The sequence below is a fragment of the Lagenorhynchus albirostris genome, chromosome 5, assembly GCF_949774975.1.
Source record: "Lagenorhynchus albirostris chromosome 5, mLagAlb1.1, whole genome shotgun sequence".
Classification (NCBI taxonomy): Eukaryota; Metazoa; Chordata; class Mammalia; order Artiodactyla; family Delphinidae; genus Lagenorhynchus; species Lagenorhynchus albirostris.
The window spans coordinates 119,409,976-119,432,760 of record NC_083099.1 but is presented as its reverse complement, the minus strand read 5'-3'; positions in this window follow the sequence as shown (position 1 = coordinate 119,432,760).

Below are 22,785 nucleotides of genomic sequence, written 5' to 3'. Positions count from 1 at the left end.
ATAAAAATTCAGCACTTAAAAATCATTTTGATTTAACATCGTGATATTGTTAAATTCTAATTTGTGTTAGAATTGTAGTTTCATTTCAATACATCTTTGAATATTTTTGAAAAATATAGAAATTTTTATTATTTGAATTTTTACCTTTAATTTCCATATTTTGATGAAAGTACTTATCCAGTTTCTACACTTTGTACTTTCATCATCAAATTTTGAATACTTTGAATATAATTACATTTTTAAATTCTTGAGATCATTATTGCCAATTGTCTACAAATTATGAGAGTATGTTGAGTATAATATCAAACTGCTTCATTTGGCTGCAATAAGGATGAAAAAATTGGATGAAATAAGTAGTAATGTATAAATTAAATATGTCTATCTGGTTCAAACATTAAGCAAAGTCTTAGGAGTACCATTATTTCTCCTTCTCTTCCCCTATCTTCTTGTATGCATAGGAAAAAAAAAAACATAGGATAATGATGAAATTATCAGTAATTTCAAACAAGTTTTGCCCTCATTAACCAGAGGTTTCATATCAAATTAATTTTAAGAGTTTGATTTACCAAAATTACTCTGCCAATTCTCCACTTATTTACATTCCTCTTTCCAAAATGAATATTATGGCAAAGAACAGAAAGGAAACAGTGTTGGAAATTCAAATAACACCTTTAGGATGCATATATGATGTGCAAGCAAAAGGAAGTAAGTTCTGTTATGCATAGGTCATCTCTTTGGTGTATTATTTTTCTTGGCACTCTTGGAACCCAGTATAATCTGCAGCAACATAAATCTGTCGACAACATTCCTGGTGGGAATGTAATGTGTGAGGCTTTGATAGAAAATGTGCAGGGTATATTCAGAACTTTATAAATAACAAGATAACAATTGGGTAGCTAACATGTTGAGTTCTTCTTATGTATCAGCATTAGTGAGAGTTTAATGTACATTTTCTCATTTAATTCTCACAATGGAAGGTACTAGTATGAACTCCATTTTATAGAAAACCAAAGCCAAAGAGATTAAGTAACTTGCATAGATCCCACAGCTAGTAAATGGGTGCTCGTGAGATACAAACCCAAGCAAACTTTCACTTTTGAGGATGGAGTTAGGTCCTGGGGTTGTCTTGCTTTGTTTCCAATCCTGCCTCCACCACTTACTAATTGTGTGACTTCAGGAGAGTTATTCTCTCAGCCTAGGTTTTCTTATCTGCAAAATGAGAATAGCAACAGTATTAACATTGTAGCATCACTGTAATAGCTCAAAGAGACAATATGACTCAAGTTCTTGGTAAAATGTCTTATACAGAGTAAGCTCTCAAATGTTAGTAGTAACTATGTCATAAATTACTAAATCATGGTACCTAAAAAATATTTATGCTCATTGATCTAGTAATGCTACATTTTAGACTCTGTTCTTTTTTTCTTAAATTTACTTATGTTATTTTATTTATTTTTGGCTGAGTTGGGTCTTCGTTGCTACACGTGGGCTTTCTCAAGTTGCCGCGAGGGGGGGGCTGCACTTCGTTGTGGTGCGCGGGCTTCTCATTGCTGTGGCTTCTTTTGTTGCAGAGCATGGGGCGCTAGGCACGTGAGCTTCAGTAGCTGTGGCACATGGGCTCAGTAGTTGTCGCTTGCGGGCTCTAGAGCGCAGGCTCAGTAGTTGTGGCACATGGGCTTAGTTGTTCCGCGGCTTGTGGGATCTTCCTGGACCAGGGCTTGAACCCGTGTCCCCTGCATTGGCAGGCAGATTCTTAACCACTGCGCCACCAGGGAAGCCCCCTAGACTCTGTTCTGAGGGATAATCCTCAATAGATGTGCAGACAAATTTATGTACAAGGCTATTTCTTGAACTTCTATAAAAATGAGATTTTAGGAAAAATTTAACTGTGTAACAAGAGGGAAATAGTGAAATAAATGAACTCCATGTAATTGACGATGAGCAGACATAAAATGTTTTAATAAAATGTTTAGTCACATGGGGAATAGTTTATTACATATATGAAATAAATGGATAAAGAGAAATGCAAACCCATAAATATTACATTATCTCAATTTAAAACCATTTGTTAATTAAAGTAGGAAGTACTTTATTTTTTTAATTGAAGTACAGTTCATTTGTGTTGTACAATGTTGTGTTAGTTTCTGGTATACAGCAAAGTGATTCATTTATACATATATATTCTTTTTCATATTCTTTTTCTTTATAGCTTATTATAAGATATTGAATATAGTTCCCTGTGCTATACAGTAGGACTTTGTTGGTTATCTATTTTATATATACTAGTTTGCATCAGCTAATCCCAAACTCCTAATTTATCTCCCCCCCTTTGGTAACTATAAATTTGTTTTCTATGTCTGTGAGTCTGTTTCTTTTTTAAAATTAATTAATTAATTAATTTTTGGCTGCGTTGGGTCTTCGTTGCTGCATGCAGGCTTCCTCTAGTTGTGGCGAGCGGGGCCTACTCTTCTTTACGGTGCATGGGCTTCTCATTGTGGTGGCTTCTCTTGTTGCGGAGCATGGGCTCTAGGCACTCAGGCTTCAGTAGTTGTGGCACGTGGCCTCAGTAGTTGTGGCTCGTGGGCTCTAGAGCACAGGCTCAGTAGTTGTGGCGCACGGTCTTAGTTGCTCCGCAGCATGTGGGATCTTCCCGGACCAGGGCTCAAACCCGTGTCCACTGCATTAGCAGGCAGATTCTTAACCACTGCGCCTCCAGGGAAGTCCCTGTGAGCCTATCTCTGTTTTCTAAATAAGTTCGTTTGTATCATATTTTAGATTCCACATAAAAGTGATATCATATCATATTTGTCTTTCCCTGACTTACTTCACTTACTGTGATAATCTCTAGGTCTATCCATGTTGCTGCAAATGGCATTGTTTCATTATTTTTTATGGCTGAGTAGCATTCCATTGTGTATATATACCACATCTTTTTATTTTTTAACATCTTTATTGGAGTATAATTGTTTTACAATGGTGTGTTACTTTCTGCTTTATAACAAAGTGAATCAGCCATACATATACATATATCCCCATATCTCCTCCCTCTTGGGTCTCCCTCCCACCCTCCCTATCCCACCCCTCTAGGTGGTCACAAAGCACCGAGCTGATCTCCCTGTGCTATGTGGCTGCTTCCCACGAGCTATCTGTTTTACATTTGGTAGTATATATAAGTCCATGCCACTCTCTCACTTCATCCCAGCTTACCCTTCCCACTCCCCATGTCCTCAAGTCCATTCTCTATGTCTGCATCTTTTTTGTTTGTTTGTTTGTTTTTTGCCGTACGTGGGCTCTCACTGTTTTGGCCTCTCCCGTTGTGGAGCACAGGCTCTGGACACGCAGGCTCAGCGGCCATGGCTCACGGGCCCAGCCGCTCCTCGGCACGTGGGATCTTCCCGGACCGCGGCACGAACCCGTGTCCTCTGCATCGGCAGGCGGACTCTCAACCACTGCGCCACCAGGGAAGCCACCCATTCATCTTTTGGTGGACATTTAGGTTGCTTCCATGTCTTGGCTATTGTAAATAGTGCTGCTATGAACATTGGAGTGCATGTATCTTTTTGAATTAGAGTTTTCTCTGGATATATGCCCAGGAATGGGATTGCTGGATTATATGGTAACTTGAAGTAGGAAGTATTAATTGAGTGCCACATATGTGCAGGCAGTGTTCTGGGCACAGGAGATATAGCAGTGAACCGATTGTCACTATCCTTCTCCAGGAGGACATTCCTCCCAGTGGATTATATACACAATAAGAAACCAGAAGAAAAGGCTTATTTATAGGGCCTACCACTGTGTAATGGAATAGAGACTGCCATGATTGCTTACATATTTTCTTTACATTTTAAAATATATTTTATATGTTGACATTTTACACTGTTCACATTTTTTAAAGAATAACCAGGTCTTCCCTGGTGGCACAGTGGTTGAGAATCTGCCTGCCGATGCGGGGGACACAGGTTCGAGCCTTAGTCCGGGGGGATTCCCACATGCCGTGGAGCAGCTGGGCCCGTGTGCCACAGCTACTGAACCCTGTGCACCTGGAGCCCGCGCTCTGCAGCAGGAGAAGCCACTGCAATGAGAAGCCCCCGCACTGCAACGGGGAGGGCCCCCGCTCGCGGCAAATAGAGAGAGCCCATGCGTAGCAGTGAGGACCCAATGCAGCCAAAAAAAAAAAGAATAACCATGTGTTACTTTTATAGTCAATAAAGCAATAAAATGTATGTAACAGAAAATATTTCAATAATTACATGCATACTATGAAAAACCTTTTGGTTACTTGTTGCTTTTTAAAAAATCATTTTTTATTCATTCACATTTTGAAATATAGAAAAGTACAAAGAAGAAAATCACAACCATAAATGTTCCCATCATCTAGAATAAATCACAAAACACATTGTATGTGCTTCTAGTACTTTATCTTATTGTTAAAAATTACTCAGTTATTATTATAAAATCAACATATACATGTTACCAAGATTTTATGTAATGCAGAAAAGTACAAAAATGAAAGTGAAAAAAAATCATCAAATTCTGTCATTAAGAAATAACACAGTAGTAAACCTTACTTAAAACATTTTTCAGTTAAAATTAAAAAAAAAACAAAAAAAACATTTTTCAGTTAAAATAAGGAGGAAGAGTGAAAGATGAACTTCTCTACAAGTGAGGTAATATAACCCTATTTCTAAATATAATTTAATTCAAATATATAACATAAGAAAAGTGAAACTAAAGGAATTTTTGAAATTCAAAATCAGGACATTGTTGACAAATTGAAATTATAATTCAGTAATCACAGTTCAGGCATACAAAAATGGACTTGGGCAGCCATTGAGGATCTGTTCTAGGTCACATCTCTGCACCACTGAAAACTTGAACTTTCTTTGAACTGTACCAGACCCAGGGACACTGCCAGGCATATTCAGAACACCTGCCAGCTGCAACCTTATAGTTTCAAGGTCTCCCGTCCTAACTGTGCAACCATTCCAGACCCCAACCAACCCTTATTTAACAAGCATCCTTACCTCTTGCCAGCTTCCATTATAATTCTTGATAAACAACTCATGTAACTAACTATAACCTTGGGGCTTTTGTCTGTATAAGTCTCCTCCATTTTGTAGTCAGGCCGAAAACAATTCAAGTGCTTCTTGAATTTGTTTCTCCTGGGCTGCAGTCCTAACAAACCCCAAATAAATACCTTTTTCCTTCAATGGGGTCCCTTTCTAAGATGTTGGTTAAAAACATAGTTCTTCACTACAAGAGAGAATATTTTCTAAAAAGTTCATCTTAGCAGGGAATCTATGAAAAATACAAAGAGATTGGAGTCCTGTTTATTTTTTAATAAAATCTTTACATCTTAGCTGATAGTAATCAATATCCTGCTATTGACCTTAAAAAAAAAAAGAGCCAGAAAAATGAATTTATTCAGGAAGAGCAGAGGAATTTCATGTCAGGACAAGCAAACTGTGGCAAATCATAGGCAAGTCTGGAGAACAGAAAAGTGGGACCTGCTTTTAGAGAGGAAAGGAAGAAATTGGGGAGGGCTGTGGCTGTTCTTCATTGGCTGCAGGTGGAGGGCAGCTTGCTGTTGCTGGGGTCTGCAGGCTGGGGTGAGTCATATGCACGAGAGCTCCTCCTTCAGGGCTTCCCAACTTCATTGTAAATGAGCTTTCCTTTATTTTCATACTGCTAAGAAAGATCAAGGACCTTACCGCTCCTGCAATTCCTCCCAATGTTTTTGTTATCTACACTATTATTATTGTTGCTGTTATTATTATAGTTTATACATTGTATGATTTCTAACATTTATTTTCCAGTCTGTAGCAAAATTTCCATAGTAAGTGTCATTCCTCCATTTTCACAGAGTTAATATTCACTGTCAGTTTTTTCACCGCGAGTTCTGTTTCTGAATTCTTTGCTTTAATCTCTTAACTGGCTGATTTTTTCTTAACAAGTAGTTCTTTTAATGGATCTTGCATTGCCTCTTGTTTTTCTTCTATGAATATCTACTGGTTACTTTTATTCTTGAATAACATGTTGTCAGAATAGATTGTTCTTAAGTTATCCTGTATATTATCCTTGGGTCATATTCTATTTCCCTTTTTGAGGATTGTTTTAATTATCTACTGCTGTGCAACAAATTACGTGAAATTTTAGCCATTTACAACAAGCATTTGTTTTTTGGGGGGTTTTTTTGCGGTACGCGGGCCTCTCACTGCTGTGGCCTCTCCCGCCGCTGAGCACAGGCTCCGGACGCGCAGGCCCAGCGGCCATGGCTCACGGACCCAGCCACCCCGCAGCATGTGGGATCTTCCCGGACCGGGGCACGAACCCGTGTCCCCTACATTGGCAGGCGGACTCCCAACCACTGCGCCACCAGGGAAGCCCCAAGCCTTTGTTATCATACGCAATTTCTTAGGATCAGGAACCTGGGGGAGGCTTAGCTGTGTGGTTCGGGTTTAGGATTCATTCTGAGGATTCATTCAAGCTGTGGGCTATGGATTCATTCCATGGGGAATGGAATGAATTCATTCAAGGAGGATTCATTCATTCAAGCTGTGGGCTATGGCTGCGGGCATCTCAAGGGTTAGCGGGGCCTAGATCTACTTCCAAGATGGCTCTCAGGTGGTTGTTGTCCGGAGACTCTTCCTTTCTAGATGGTTCTTCATCGCCGTGGCCTTTGCATAGCAGCTGGCTTACCCCAGAATGAGTCATCCAAGAGAGAGTGAGAGTGCCACCAGGGCAGAAGCCGAAGCGCCTTTTATAACCTAACCTTGGAAGTGACATGTCACCACATCTGCAGGGTTCTGTTGGGCACACTGACCAACCCTATTAAAACAAAGGAGTGGACTACATAAAGGTGTGACTACCAGGAGGCAGGGATCATCGAAGGTCTTCTTGGAGGCTCGTTACTACTGCTGTTTTCCTTCTGGCCTTGAGTATTATGGAGAAGTCAGAAGGCAACCTAGATTCTCTCCCTGCCTAGTCGTTTACCTATAAAACCTAGATGCCTGAAAAAAATTTGTTTTTGAAGCCCATCAGTTTGTCTATGAGTTGAATGTTCTATATCAAATTTTCTTTGGAGGTGATATTTTGTTCCGCATATTCAGTTTTTGGCCATTTCAGGGACATTTCTTGAATTATATCCTTGGATAAAATTTTTCTTGCAAGGGGGAATTCCCTGGTGGCCTAATGGTTAGGATTCCGGGCTTTCACTGCTGTGGTCCGGGTTCAGTCCCTGGTTGGGGAACTGAGATCCTGCAAGCCACGCGGTGTGGCCAAAAGCAACAATAACAACAACAACAGCAACAAAAGAGAGAGAGAGAGACTTGAACAGAGATCTTAAAAAAAAAAAGTTAAAAAAATTTTTTTCTTACATTTTTAAGTTCTCTTCTTCAAGAACATCAATTATACTTAGATTACCTTTATCTTCCATATCTATTAGCCCCTCTCTAATTGCTTCTATCCTTGGCTTTTTCATTCTGCTTTCACTGTGATGATCTCTTTTAGTAAGGTAGTTTTTACTTGTGGTTATCTCACCCCTTGCCATTTATTATCAATTCATTAGTTGTATCTTAATATTGTTTTGGTTCTCATTTTCTTTTTTTCCTTTAGGACTGCAATATTTCTTTCTTATTTGACCATTTTACCTGAGGGTTCTTGATTTATGCATTTTATGTTTTCATTAAGCTGTTTTATAGTTTAATTGTAAGACATTTTCTTCTTTATAATATGTGGCCCTAACAAAAGTGAGAGAATATAGAAATAATATTAAATAACTCATTGCAACATTCAGTTCTCTCAGGTCACTACAAACAAGTGATTTTTTTTCTCAGGTCTTGTGAACATGAAGAAGGAATGGATAATACTTAAATAACTATATGGCCCTACCAGTTCTGGGATGTCAGTAAGAATCTGGAGAAGACAACCTAAGTGAAGGTTTAGTGAAAGGAAATTACCATAATGTAGAGCACTTTTTCTCCCTAACAAACTCCTAGAGATTATCCAAATTCTTTCATTGGAATTTTGACATGTTAAATATTGTTTAAAATAAGCAAACCATCAGGAGGAAGTAGTATGGGGTATCATTTTGATTCCTAAATCTTACAGATATAATTGATTTGTCCCTTGTCTATTTTATGTCCATTCACAATTTTATGGAAATCAAAGTTGGCAAGGTATTCAATCAGAACATCTGAAACAGCTATTGCCACTGACGCCCCCATGAGTAATTTCTAAAATGTATTTCCAGAATTGTTTTATGTATATAAACCCAAACATGTATATGTCTGTTAAAATGCTCGCACATACACGTAAATGGGGACATACTAGAGACATTTTTTTGTACCTACTTTTTAAACTTATTTATATTGGAAATCTTTCCATATCGGAACATAGAGATTTAATTCAATTAAAAAAAACCCCATGATTTAGTTAGCTTGTTCTCTGCAGGTAAATATTTATTTCCTTTCATGCATATATAAACACTGCTGCAATTAGCATCTTTTTTCATATACCTATTATACATATGAAAGTGTGCCTATAGGACAAATTCCCAGGAGGAATTCATAACATTCCTCATGTAGGATAAATATGACCCACCAGGTACCTTTCTGTAAGAAATATTTCACTTTACCTGTGTTTTTTGAGCCTGGGCAACTCAAATTTTAGAGGAGTTTATCATATTTGGGGTCTTCCTTAAGAATGCCTGAAAGCCGCTGAAAATTGTGTTTTTTTTCCTTTTTATATGATAATTTTTAATTGGTACTTTAAAAAGAAACACATTATTATTGTACTGGAATTATGTAATGAATGAACTAGGTACAGTTTATTAAGTCTCCTGGATACTTGGTTCACCCCGGGAGTGAGTCATATCCAGGTCTGCGCAAAGAGCTGTTTCTGAGTATAGCGGTGTCTGCCATTCATGTTGTTCTAGGCCAGTCTAGGTCCTAAAGTGAGGGGCTGTATATAAAGACTAAGTTAAACACGGGCAGAGCTATTTATTGCATGGAATATGCAATATGCCACGAGTGGCATATTCCCCTTCTTACCAATAATGACAAATATCAGTACATTGCTTAGCTCATGCTACAGACTGAATGCTTGTGTCTTCTCAATATTCCTATGTTGAAATCCTAACCGTCAATAGGATGGTAAGGTGATGCCCTTATAAAAGGGACCTCAGGGAGTTCCCTGTACCTTCCACCATGTAAGGACACAACGAGAAGCTGTTTCTCCAGAATGCAGGAAGCAGGCTCTCAACAGATACCAAATCTGTGAGCATTTTGATTTTGGACTTCCTGGCCTCAAAAACTGTGAGAAATAAATTTGTGTTGTTTTTAAGCCACCCAGTCTATGGTATTCTGTTATAGCAGCCCAAACAGATTAAGACAGTTTAAAATAAGCACTCAATCACATCATGCCCATTTGTTCCCTTACTGGTGATCTCATCTTGATCATTTGGGTTTAGATTCCAAGGCTTCTTTTCTTTCAACTGTACCATGCTACCCACAACCTGATTTCTGTATACTGTACTCAAACTGTCAGAATTGATACTGTCATTAAAGCAGTTGAAAATAGTATTAAATGATATTGCAATTCAAAAAAAGAGAAAAGCACTCAATAAATGTTAATGAAATGTTTTACATGCATTATGTCATCATTACCACAACTCTATCAGGTAAAGGCTGTATTTAAATAAATTTATATTATCAAATATAAATTCAAATTTATATTTGATAAATATACAAATGTTTGTCAGTATTTTTTCCTAATATTTATTTATTTGTTTGTTTGCTTATTTATTTATTTTTGGCTGCATTGGATCTTCGCTGTTGCACAGGGGCTTTCTCTAGTTGTGGCGAGCGGGGTCTACTCTTCGTTGCCGTGCGTGGGTTTCTCATTGCAGTGGCTTCTCTTTGTTGTGGAGCACAGGCTCTAGACATGCAGGCTTCAGTAGTTGTAGCATGTGGGCTCAGTAGTTGTGGCTCGCGGGCTCTAGAGCGCAGGCTCAGTAGTTGTGACGCACAGGCTTAGTTGCTCCGCAGCATGTGGGATCTTCCCGGACCAGGGCTCGATCCCGTGTCCCCTGCTTTGACAGGCGTATTCTCAACCACTGCACCACCAGGGAAGTCCTGTCAGTATTAATATATCTAGTAAATGACAAAGTTGCAATTTGAACTTAGGCCATCTGACTTCATAGATTAAAGAAAGGAGATGTTGCCTTCTCCAGCAGACACTGGCACCAGAACAGCATACCTCTGCAAGTTCAACAGCAGTGGCAGCAACTTCAGCAAACATTGGCATCACAGTCGCTACTCAGCAGATTGGAAGTGACCAGATTCATATCTAATAACTACGGTGAGTTGAAGTCAGAGAGGGAAAAAACCTGGTTCTAAGAACTAGACCAAGCTGATCATGAAAATAGTCTTTAGTGCCCCCTAGAACAATTCTGGAGGAATAGGAGAAAACTGGAGTTCTCAAATGATACATAAAGAGTAGATATGGGGAAATGCAAATTTGTGGCTGCCTTTGCCCATAGTTTTTCCCTAGGCCTGGCTTACCTAAATGTAAATACATGTACAAATATATTGTTCCTGATACATGTGAGAACCAAGATATCTAGACCATATATGACCCCAAAGGTGTTGACTGTCAACACCTTCTCAGTAGGGTGTTGGAAAAACCTGTAACTGAAAGTAAGATAAACATCTCTGTACTTGTTCTCTTGATTGTCCTGGCTCTGATTCACCTGCTAATTCTTTCGAAACTCTCGTTCTAGTCTTTATCCTAGGCTGTACCATACAGATTCATGCTGGGCTGAGAACTTCCCGCTATAGGGCTAAGTACAGAAACTGTATAGAATTCTCAGTCTGTAACCATTCAAAATTCAGTTGGAAACACTCAGACTTTTCATCCTCATCATGCTAGGTGTTCCAGATATTCCTGCTTGCTACAGTCAGCTCTGTGTACGTGGTATATGACCCTCCTTTTTCCCTCTGCAAAATGGCTTTCTTTTTGCTTCCACTGCTATTTTTTATTGATGGCCTGCTTTTGGAGGGAAGTTCCAGGTGGAGTGCCTTATGAGAACTCCCATTACTTAGAAGGAATTTATTTCGGTTATTTGGGGCATTATTCAGTGCCATTGCCTTACTCTCATCCCTACCCCATTATTTACAATGATTACATAACCTGAAGCAAGAAATACATTTGCATATGAAGAACAAATTAACAACGAGGGTTTGGAGTCTGCTTTAGATTCCAGGGTAGACCTTGTTCTTCCAGACTATATAACTATGGGCAAGATACTTACCCTCTCTAATCCTCAGTTTTCTTGATTGTAAAATGGCAATTCCAAAAGGCTCGCCTTCCTATTTCTTTTGCATGTTTTAAATGCTTACAAAGAGACAGTTCTATATGTTATTACTTTGAAAGATCTTTTTTATTTGGGGAAAGTAGTATTGGGAACTAACATTTTTACTTGTGGTTGTGAGAAAACTTTAGTTTCTCTAAAATTTACAGTTCTTTGTTTACCAATTGCTTCTGACAAAATTAAAAAAAAAATAAATTTGCTCAGAGATTTGACTATCTATCAAGTGATGTTCAGTCTGGTAATGATTTTCTCAAGCAGAATTCTTGAATTTTTTGGAGTTTTTAAAAAAAGTGAGAATGGGAAATTTATTAAAAAGGCAGAAGATGTTGGTGAATTAAGAACTAATGGCGAAAGACACAGACCTACTGGAGAATGGACTTGAGGATATGGGGAGGGGGAAGGGTGAGCTGTGACAAAGCGAGAGAGAGGCATGGACATATATACACTAACAAACGTAAGGTAGATAGCTAGTGGGAAGCAGCCGCATAGCACAGGGATATCAGCTCGGTGCTTTGTGACTGCCTGGAGGGGTGGGATGGGAGGTTGGGAGGGAGGGAGACGCAAGAGGGAAGAGATATGGGAATATATGTATATGTATAACTGATTCACTTTGTTATAAAGCAGAAACTAACACACCATTGTAAAGCAATTATACCCCAATAAAGATGTTTAAAAAAAAAAAAGAACTAATGGCAGATTTTTTGTGTGGTAAAATATATGTAACATAAAATTTGGTATTTTAACCGTATTTAAGTGTACAGTTCAGTGGCAGTAAGTACATTTACATTGTCAGGCAACCGTCACCACCATCCATTTCTAGAACTTTTTCATCTTTCCTGTCGGCTGAAAAAAAACACACAACTTAAAAGTCGAGAGTTAGGGACTTCCCTGGTGGTTCAGTTGTTAGGATTCCATACTCCCAGTGCAGGGGACTCAGGCTTGATCCCTGGTCGGGGTAAGGTCCTGCATGCCGCGCAGCATGGCCAAAAAAAAAAAAAAAAGTGGAGAGTTATGGTTTATTAGAGATCTTACTGAGGACTATAGCCCAGGAAATAGCCTCTCAGATAGCTCTGAGGAACTGTTCCAAAGAGGTAAGGGAGGAGCCAGAATATTTAGGAGTTTTTACTAAAAACAAACAAGCAAAACATGTATTTAAACATCAGAAGACTACTGCTAATCACAAAAAACAGACCTCTCAAGTTAATAATTTTAGTGCTTTTCTATGTATTGGGAGATGCAAGAGTCTGGGCTCATTGAAATTATTTCTTTGCCATGCATCTTAACTATCTAGGGCCAGTATCCTATTTTTCTCCATCCTGAATTCCCCTGAGGGAGCACAGTCAGGACAGCAACACTTGTTGTACTGGAATGACAGGCAACATTCTTTTGTGCACATCCCCAAATGAAACTCCATAGCCATTAAATATTATAAGAACTCCCCATTCTCCCTTCCCTCCAGCCCTTGGCAACCACCAGGCAGATATCTGTAAGAGGAGATATTTTAAGGAGAAGGAAAACAAGATGGTGCTTCCATAGCTTGTGGCAGGCATAGCACTCTTGCCCCAGGTCTGTGTCATTTCTCAACTATCCCACTGGGTAATCTGGCTTCTCCACATCGACCTCACAGAGGAATGCCTAGTTTGACCAGAGCTCGGTGGCTCTAGGGGCAGCCCCATTCCCTCCTGCTGCTTTTGAGAAATCAGTCCTAGTCTTGATATCCTGTTTTTAAGTTTTGCTCAGCCTCTGTATCTTCCTTTCAAACCTTGAATTTCGGGCTAGGGAGTTCAGCTGGTTTGACACCCGCCTGCCAATGTCAGCTCAGTTTCTACCCCAACAGGAATTTACCATTCAGCAACCAACCCTGTTTCCTAATACTGACCTAGTAAAGGCCCTCTAGACCTCAGTGCTTATCTGTAAACTGAAGAGGGTGAATTAGGTAATCTTGAAGATATTTTGCAGTGCTAAAGTTGTTACTCTCTGGGAGTTCTCTGGTGGTCTAGTGGTTAGGATTCAGGGAACTGAAATCCCTCAAGCCGTGCTGCAGGACAAAAAAAAAAGAAGTTATTACTCTCTAGTTAAGACAAATCCTAATGTCCTAAAGTAATAGGCTAGATGAGATTCTCCTATAGAAATTCCCTCTCATACAGGTATTAGTCATACTTTGATGTAAACAAAATGCTGAAAGCATTGATTGCTTTGAAAGTTCAGCTACTGGTCAGCAAAGGTTCACTGACTTTAGGAGAAAAGATAATCTGTTAGTTCAAAGAATTTCATATCCTGAATATAATCCTGAAAAAATTGGTCATCTCCTAGGGGCCTTTGGAAGGACTTTGTATGTTGTCTTTGCATAAAATCGTTTTGACTTTCACTCGAATACAGCCTTAGCCCAGGTGACTGCAAGTAGCTTGCTATTTGATATGGCAATTTGCACTTCAAAGCTAATCAGTATTAAATAATGGCTGGTAAAAGAAGAGTAAGAGGGTCATTGTGTGTGTTTTATTATTGTGTAAACTCAGGAAAACAAGCTGAGAGGCTGAGAGAGCTCACTCAAATTCTAGCAGATAAGAAAGTGGCTTATGTAAAAGGTCTCTTAATGGGTGAGTTACTCATTTCTTTCTGGAGGGGGGCCACGTGACTGCTAGGCTTTACAAGGAAGTAAAAACAAAATGTAGAGAGAATAACCATATTTATTTCCAATACAGACCCTATACTTAAGGTAAAAGCACTTCTTAAATATTTAGGTTTCTATTCCTCTGTAACAAGATGGCTACTTTTCAGGATCTTTAATAGTTCAAATTAATTCATTCAAATCAAGCTTGATTGTAACTCTAATTCAGTGGTTCTTTAACCCCAGTACATTAGAAACATCAAAGTAAAAGAAAAATATTGATGTTGTTTTCCCACCCCAGAGAGTTAATAGAATTGGTTTGGGGTGTGTCGTGGTCCGAACGCGGGTTGGAAAGGAATTTCCAGACACAAGGCAGAATGTAAAGAAGATAGAATTTATTAGAGGGAAGCGTCACTGACAGAACAGGGGGCCGACTTCCTAGTAGTCTGGGAGAGTCGAGCCCGAACATGTGCTATTGATCAGTTTTTATAGCCAGAAAACAAAGGAATGGTCCGAGGTGAAAATTTCATTTACTGATTGGTCGAGGCACATATACCTTCCTTCCATAGGGTGGGAGTTGGGCAGGGCATATGCCTTTCCTTATTTGGGACAGGTCCCGTTGCCCAGGTGGGCGTCACTCAGGTGGGCTCAGGAATTTCGTAACCATAGCAACATGGTGGGGAGGGAGATTAAGAGTCTGGTAGGGGGTGTAATGCTGAAACTTTTTCAGGCAGGGTCATCCTTTCTCCTTGAAGCATCATTGTCCTTGGAGCACCACAGGGTGGGGCCTGGTCATTAATATTTTTTTGATAGTTCCCAGTTGATTCTCCTAGGTTGAACGTTGAGACCCACTATTCTAATTTATGTCCCGAGCATACCTTTCTTCTAAAAAATAAATAAATAAATAAAAAAGACCTAATTGACTTTCCCAATGTGGTCTCAATTTTTGATTGCACACATCTATTAGTCAAAAAAAAAAAAATTAGAGCACATAAAAGTACCTGTGTGTGTGTGTATGTACTACTTGACTAATATATGCTCTATATTACAAAACAGAAAAGTAGACATTTATGAAAGTATGGAAACCATTGTTCCACAGGATAAAGTCTGAATTCCTTAGCATGGAATTCAAGGTTTTCTCCAAACAGAATTTTTCTCTCTCTTTTATCATTGTTGTATGCCATCCTGTCGATTGATTGATTGATTGATATATTTCCAACTGTCTTAGGTCCACTTCCCTGGGAAATAGACTCTGAGATGGAGATGTGCATGAAGAAAGTTATTGGGAAGTGAAGGAAGTAAGATTAGGCAGAAGATGGAGGAGATGCTGTCACAACAAAGTTCTGGAGCTGGGGTGACCCTTCAGAATGGCCCCATCTTGAGGCAATGGGGTTAGGCTTCATATTCCCACCCTCCATCCAACACTGAGTAGTTATGTGTGTCGGTTGCCCATGGAAAGGTGGTTCTTTTTGAGAGCAAATCCTAGAGAGCCGTCACCCACCCACCTGCCAGCTGCTGGGGGAATGAATGCCTCAATCGTAGAGGGGATCTGGGATGCTCACCATAGCATTCACTTCATTCCCTGCATTCATGCCTTAATACACTTTGTTCCTTACCCTGGAATATTTTACCCTCAATCTCTGCACACAGAAACCTATCATTTCCTGGAGGCCAAACTCAAAATGCCACCACCTCCTTGAAGTTTCTCTATACTTCCCTGCTAAGAGTAGTACCAGGAAACACAGTAGAGAGAGCGAGGACCTTGGTGTCACAGACACCTGGGTTTGAATACTGGGTTTTAGGGACCTTACTTGGGTAAATTACTTAACTTCTTTGAGTCCAACTGTAGCTATTGAGACCTCTCTGCAGGTTGCTTGTAAGAATTAACTGAAAAACTCACTCAACCAACAATACTATGACATTGTCTTTCTAACTTTTACTTTCTCACCTCCAGATTTCTGTAGCTTGCTTAAATGATTTAAGTGACAAAATAATTAGGATGCTGTAATGATTTTTCACATTAGTTTATTCAGTTTAAAATCCTATTCTTTATTCTAAGGTAATGTTTCTACTTTTATGAAAAATTGATTTTTTTCAGCTTTATAAAAATCTGATAACAAATTAACAGATTTTTTGCACAACTTCATGGTGGTATAATTTATGTAACAATGGATTTTTGAAGAAATTTTAATTAGGAAAATAAACTTTCATCATATATATACACACATGCACATATATGCATTACTTTTTTTAAGAAGGTATTGGTTCATGAAATTTAAAAATGTGCAGATACATGCAGCGCCTCGTAACAGTGGTCCATTATGCTAATGTATGTATTAGATACAGATATATCAACATGTAATATAAATATACTAATATTATAATGTTCATTAACTTCTTTTGTAAACATTAATTATTTGTTGAGCACCGATAGCAACTATAATACAGAAAACTTTTAAATTTGTGCTATTAGAGAAGCAAAGATAGATGAAATGGGATCCCTACTGTGAAGGAGCTTAACGTTATTTAACTGATGAAAAAGTAAACAATAATAAATATTTCAAACAACATTTTTTTTAAAGGGAGATCTGCAGGAAATAGTTTAGATCATTTATGTGATGGGTACTGACATTGCTGAACATACCATAGAATTTCACAGACCAGGCTGGTCTGGAGACGTTCTCTCAAAGGATGGATAGGATTTAGATAGGCCATAAACTCCCTGATTAGTACTGACCTGATCTGGTATAACTTGTAGCTCACACATTGCTTAATATATACTTAGGCCCTCAGTGAAAAAAAAAAGGAACAGACACATGTAATGTAAATAAATGCTGAGTGTATAAATTGGATAGTTGGAGAGGAATGCGGAAGGAAGGGTTCCAGACCAATGGTAGAGTTTGAGGGAAACCACAGAGGTGACAGAGTTCAAGTCACACAGGGAGGTAAGAGTGAAAATATTTGGTGGAAGTGGAGCGCTCTTACAGGAGCAGAAAGGTCAAGGGGACCAGCAGTAGAGGGAGGGTCGGGGAGAGTTTGGTAGACCTTAAATAATACATTCTCCCATGTGAAACAGGAGAATGCATACGGTGGTGCTAAGGAAACACAGATCTGAGCAAGTTGGCTTTCAAGACCCAGGATTTATATGGGTTAAGTCTGAATTCCTCAACCAGACTTCCATTCTTAAATTTCTCAAGTCTCTCTTCACTCCTTAATCTCGTTTTCCTGTTCTTCTGACATTCCCACGTGGTCACTATACACACTTGCAAATCCCCCAGTTAGAATTAATCTTCCCATATTCTCAAAGCTCTACGTTTAATCCGTGGTTATAGCCCTTGTGAGTTTGCCTTTTGAGGAAACGAGTGTCTCAGGCACCAGATTGCATGCGTATAGAGAGCACAGATCACATGTGGTTCACATTTGTACCCACCTCCTTCCAGCACTCAGTACAGGTGAGTATTGAGTGAAGGTTATTTGAAAGAGAGATTTCTTACTAGAAGCTAGTGAAAATGCTGAACGCCATTTCCTCTTATCAGCTGACATAATACACATTACATAATGTGTAATACATATGTAATACATTATGTATTACATTACATTATGTAATGTAATACATTACATATGTGCATTACATAATACACAATACACTTGTAATACACATTACAAGTAGGCCCAACATAAAAAGGTGCTTAATGAATGGTAAAAGGCAGCATCATATAAATTCCTCCGTTTAAAGAATTATTTCTACACAAATCACAAGATGTTTTTGATCCAACTAACATAAGCAGTTATGTCAAGTCTTAGAAATGTTTGACAGGGGTGAAAAGGAATTATGACAAAGGTCAGTTACACTAGGAAAAAAAACTTCTCTGACTGAAACAACACTTTTGCAAATGGTAATAAACCTCTTGCTACTAGATTTTATGAACTTTCTGCATTGGTTGTATTAAAGAGAAGCAATATTGTAAATCAACTGTACTTTAATAAAAAAAGAAAAGTAATTTTTTTATAGCTTGATTTAAAAAAATAGAAGGAATGGTCATGAAAATCATACTTGGCTTTCTGTTGTTTATGAAGGTCATGTTGTCAGCTGTTTGGGAAGAAGGGCTGGACTTTATTTCACTGGTTAATAAATGTTATCAACATTTTACAAGACAGAAACTTTTTTTTTTAATTTATTTATGTTTGCCTGCATTGGTCTTTTTTGCTGGCGCCGGCTTTCTCTAGTTGTGGCGAGCGGGGGCTACTCTTCGCTGTGGTGTGTGGGCTTCTCATTGCGGTGGCTTCTCTTGTTGTGGAGCACGGGCTCTAGTGTGTGGGCTTCAGTAGTTGTGGCACGCAGGCTCAGTAGTTGTGGCTTGCGGGCTCTAGAGAGCAGGCTCAGTAGTTGTGGCGCATGGGCCTGGTTGTTCCGTGGCATGTGGGATCTTCCTGGACCGGGGCTCGAACCCGTGTCCCCTGCTTTGGCAGGCGGATTCTTAACTGCGCCACCAGGGAAGTCCAAGACAGAAACTTTTAATGAAACTAGTATTTTTATTGCCTAGTTCACAGTTGGTCTCGAATGTCTGTCTGTTTTGTGCTTCCATTGATTACTAAGTGTACTTTCATGTCAGGGATAGAGAGAGAGCCACCAGATGGAGGCCAAGAAAGACATAAGCCTGGGCTGTTCATTAATGAATAACCAGCAGGAATGAATGAATAACACAATGCACAATAATCTACTTACGTTGAAAAATGTTTATTGATCATTCCCAGAGGGCCCAGGCTATGTGACTGTGTCATTCATACTTTTTAAATTCTCTTTGGTAAATATGCAACTGCAAGGAATGCCCTATAGAGCTCAACTCCAGGGAATATAATGAAAATAGTGCTTTTTGGAGTTGGGGAACATGGCAGCCCTGCCCATCATAGAAAGTGTTCAGTAGTGATTCCTGAATGAAGGAATGACTGAATTCAAAGGTATAATGTTAGTCTAAACATTGTGACCCATAAATAAACATGGCAGTGTCAAATTAGCCATCCCAGACACTTAAGAAAATGTGCCTCCTCAGGAAAGTGAGTTAAAAAATTTTTTTTTACATAAAATCACTTGCAAATATGTTTCCTGATGGAAATACCAGGGACAAGTTCAACATCAATATGAAAGTTTAGAAAATTATTTCTGAATATTGGTGTTCCCCTTCTTCACACACTGCCCTCTTCCACTCTGCCATTCCTGGGGTCTGGAGCTGCACTTTCGTGTGAGTAAGAAGCATTAGTGGGTCATGAGAGCTATTTTTAATACACAGACATGTGAGAGAGATGTTTGGTAGAGGATTTGCTTGCCAGCAATTGGATTCGTGAAAGTCCAGGCTTCGAGCCAGATTCTGGGGTGAAGTAGAAATGAGGACCAGACAGAAGAGCTGGTAGACTTTTCAGACTAGAAAAGAGAGACTGCAGATGTAAAATTAGGGTTTAATTTGAGTAGTAATTTAGAGTAGGTGTTGATTTAGGAAGATCTAAAAGATATAGAATTCATGGAAAGGTTAATGATGGGCCTCTTGAAGTAAAAGAATGATGACATTGGGCTTCCCTGGTGGCGCAGTGGTTGAGAGTCCGCCTGCCGATGCAGGGGACGCGGGTTCGTGCCCTGGTCCAGGAAGATCCCACATGCCGCGGAGCGGCTGGGCCCATGAGCCATGGCCGCTGAGCCTGCGCGTCCGTAGCCTGTGCTTCGCAACGGGAGAGACCACAACAGTGAGAGGCCCGCGTACCGCAAAAAAAAAAAAAAGAATGATGACATTATGGAATACCCTTAACTCCTAATCATTATATATTTTCATATCTAGGTGCTAAAAAGTGTTAGCTAAACATAAACAGTGGTACATTTTTAAATAGTAGATTTCTTCCCTTCTCTGAATTTCTAACCTTATTTCATGAACATGAACCTAATTTTAACGTAAAGGAACTTCATACTAGGCAGCGAAGCAGAGACTGTTAATTTTTCAATTTATGAGTTGAGAAGTACTTATTGAGAGTGGAGAATTATTATTTGTGTGCTTATTTAGCGTATTTATCTGTATAGTTGTTGCCTTGTTCCACACACAATTTAGGCAGAAATGATGGGTAATTTAGGACAACATGGCATCGATGTAAAACTACCTCACCCACTCATCTCACATATCTAGAACCCAGATGGGAAACTAGGATAATCCCCCAAGTCTCACTGCATATAAATAGATGTTACAAGATTCATGCATTAAGTCAGTCAGTACTTTTCAGCCATAAAAAAACACTTGGGCCCTCACTCATTGTTTATTTACTTAAATTTTAGACATAATTATACAATAAGCGTGGTTATCAGGGTTTATATAGCCCATAGGAGACTACAGCGGTGCATTGCTGCACATTTCCTTGGCATTAACAATTATACAAAGGGCTTTCACATCCATTATTAGCTGCTTAAGGCAGATACAGCAGTAACATCAAGAAGTGACAGTTGACTGCCTGACAGCCCCAAGAAGACAGAAGAATTCTAAGCAGTTGGCACATAAACCACAAGAATACACTAGTCCACTGCCATGATGGGGTGGGGGGGAAGGCAGGCATCACTCTCCCCGGGGGCATCATCACTACAGTCCAGAGTCAGAACCCCAAAGAGCACAGGGTTCATCCAGGCCAGCCTCCCAGTCATCACATGGTTCGTCTTTACAGTTTTCCTCTCAGATGGTTAGACAGCCTCTGTTAATGTGTCACTACTGATGAGATTCTCTACAGTTGACCAGGGATATGGTAATGATTAATTTTATGTGTCAGCCTGGCTGGGCTGTGGTGCCCAGATATGTCATCAAACATCATTCTGGATGTCTCTGTTGGATGAATTAACATTTAAATTGGTGGACTTTGAGTGAAGCATATTGCCTTCCATATTTTGGGCGTGGGCCTCATCTAATCAGTTGGAGACCTGATTAGAAGAAAAGACTGAGCTCCCTTGAGACAGAGGGAGTTCCACAGGAGATGGCTTTTAAACCATTTTTTTTTCTTTTGGCCACACTGCATTTCATGTGGGATCTTAGTTCCCCAACTAGGGATCGGACCCATGCCCCCTGCAGTGGAAGGGCAGAGTCCTAACTGCTGGACTGCCAAGGAATTCCCATCCATAGGAGATGGCTTTTAGAAGTGAACTACAATATTGGCTCCTCTCTGAGTCTCTAGTCTGCTGGCCCACCCTGCAGACTTTGGACTTGCCTGTCTCCATAATCATGTGAGGCAATTGTTAAAATAAATCATTTTATGCCTATCTGTCTATCATCTATCTATCTATCTATCTATCTATCTATCTATCTATCTATCTATCTCCTATTGGTTCTATTTCTTTGGAGACCCCTAAATACAGAATCTTTGAAATTAGAATGTAATACATTGTGTAGCTCTGATTGTCATTACTTTGTTAAAAATTCTTGATGGAAAATGTTCTTTGTAGCATTGTTTATAATAGCAATAATTAACCTAAATATCCATCAATAGTGAATTGGATAAATGAATCGATATGATAGGACATATTCCACACAGCAGAATACTATGATTCCATAGAAAATGATTGAGATAGAGCTACATCTATGTGTAATGACATAAAAAGATGTCTAAGATATATCGTTAGTGAAAAATTGTAAGTTACAGTGAAGTACATATGATTCCATTTATGTGGAAATAGTTTTATATGGTATAGTCCTATAGGAAACTAGTATAATTAAAAAAGCTAACACTAACACTGAGGGTTTCCTATGTGCGTGCTTCCTATGTTCAAGGTGGTTTACGTGTATTAATTCTTTTCATTCAATTCAACAAATATTTATTACGTGCTGTGCTAAATGATAGGCATTCAACAGTAAATGAGATCAGTGATTCTCAACCTGGGGTTATTTTGCCCCCCAGGAGACACTTAGCCATGTCTGGAAACATTTTTTGTTATCACAAGAGTTTGCGTATATGGGAGTTGCTACTAGCATCTAGTGAATAGAAGCCAAGGGATGCTGTTACATATCCTACAATGCACAAGACAGCTCCCCAGAGCAAAGAATTATGCAACCTAAAATGTCAACGGTGCAGAGGTTTAGAAGCCTTGAACAAGACAAAATCCCTGCTTTCATGGATTTAGCAATTATTATTTAATTCTCATAACACCTCTGTTAGGTAAGCACTATTATTATCTGTTATTATAGATGAGGAACCTGAGCCACAAAAAGGTTAAGTAAAGATACAAGCTAAATTGATCATGGATATGTCTGGGAATTGGGTTTGGGGGTGACCTTTCACCTTGTACGTAATATATTTTGATATCTCTGTTTTTTTAACAATAAACTTGATTTACTTTTAAAAATATTTTTCTAATTAAAATTTGAGTTGAAAAGAATTTAAAAATGCTTTATCACTCCCAATTTCCTGTTTAAAACAATGTAATATCCTCAACTTAGATTTCCAGGCCCACCATGGTCTGGTTCCATCTACTTTTCCAACTCTCTTGCTTTCTGCCCCACACACGCCACATTCCAGCTGCAGTAGGTTAATATCTCTTTTTGGGAGGCCTGTACTCTGGTTTGCTCATCTTTCTATTACCTGTGAAGCTAAATCAGATCTTGCATATAACTTGTGAACCAAAGTGAATTGCAAAGATGGGTTCCTCTTATATTGAGTCAAAATCCACTTCCCCAAAAAAATTTTTACCTGTTGGTCCTGGTTCTCTGCTTTTGGTATTTACGATTTATATCTAAGGCATTTTCACAAGACAACACTACTGACGTTTCAATATTTATCTTCCCTAAGTTTT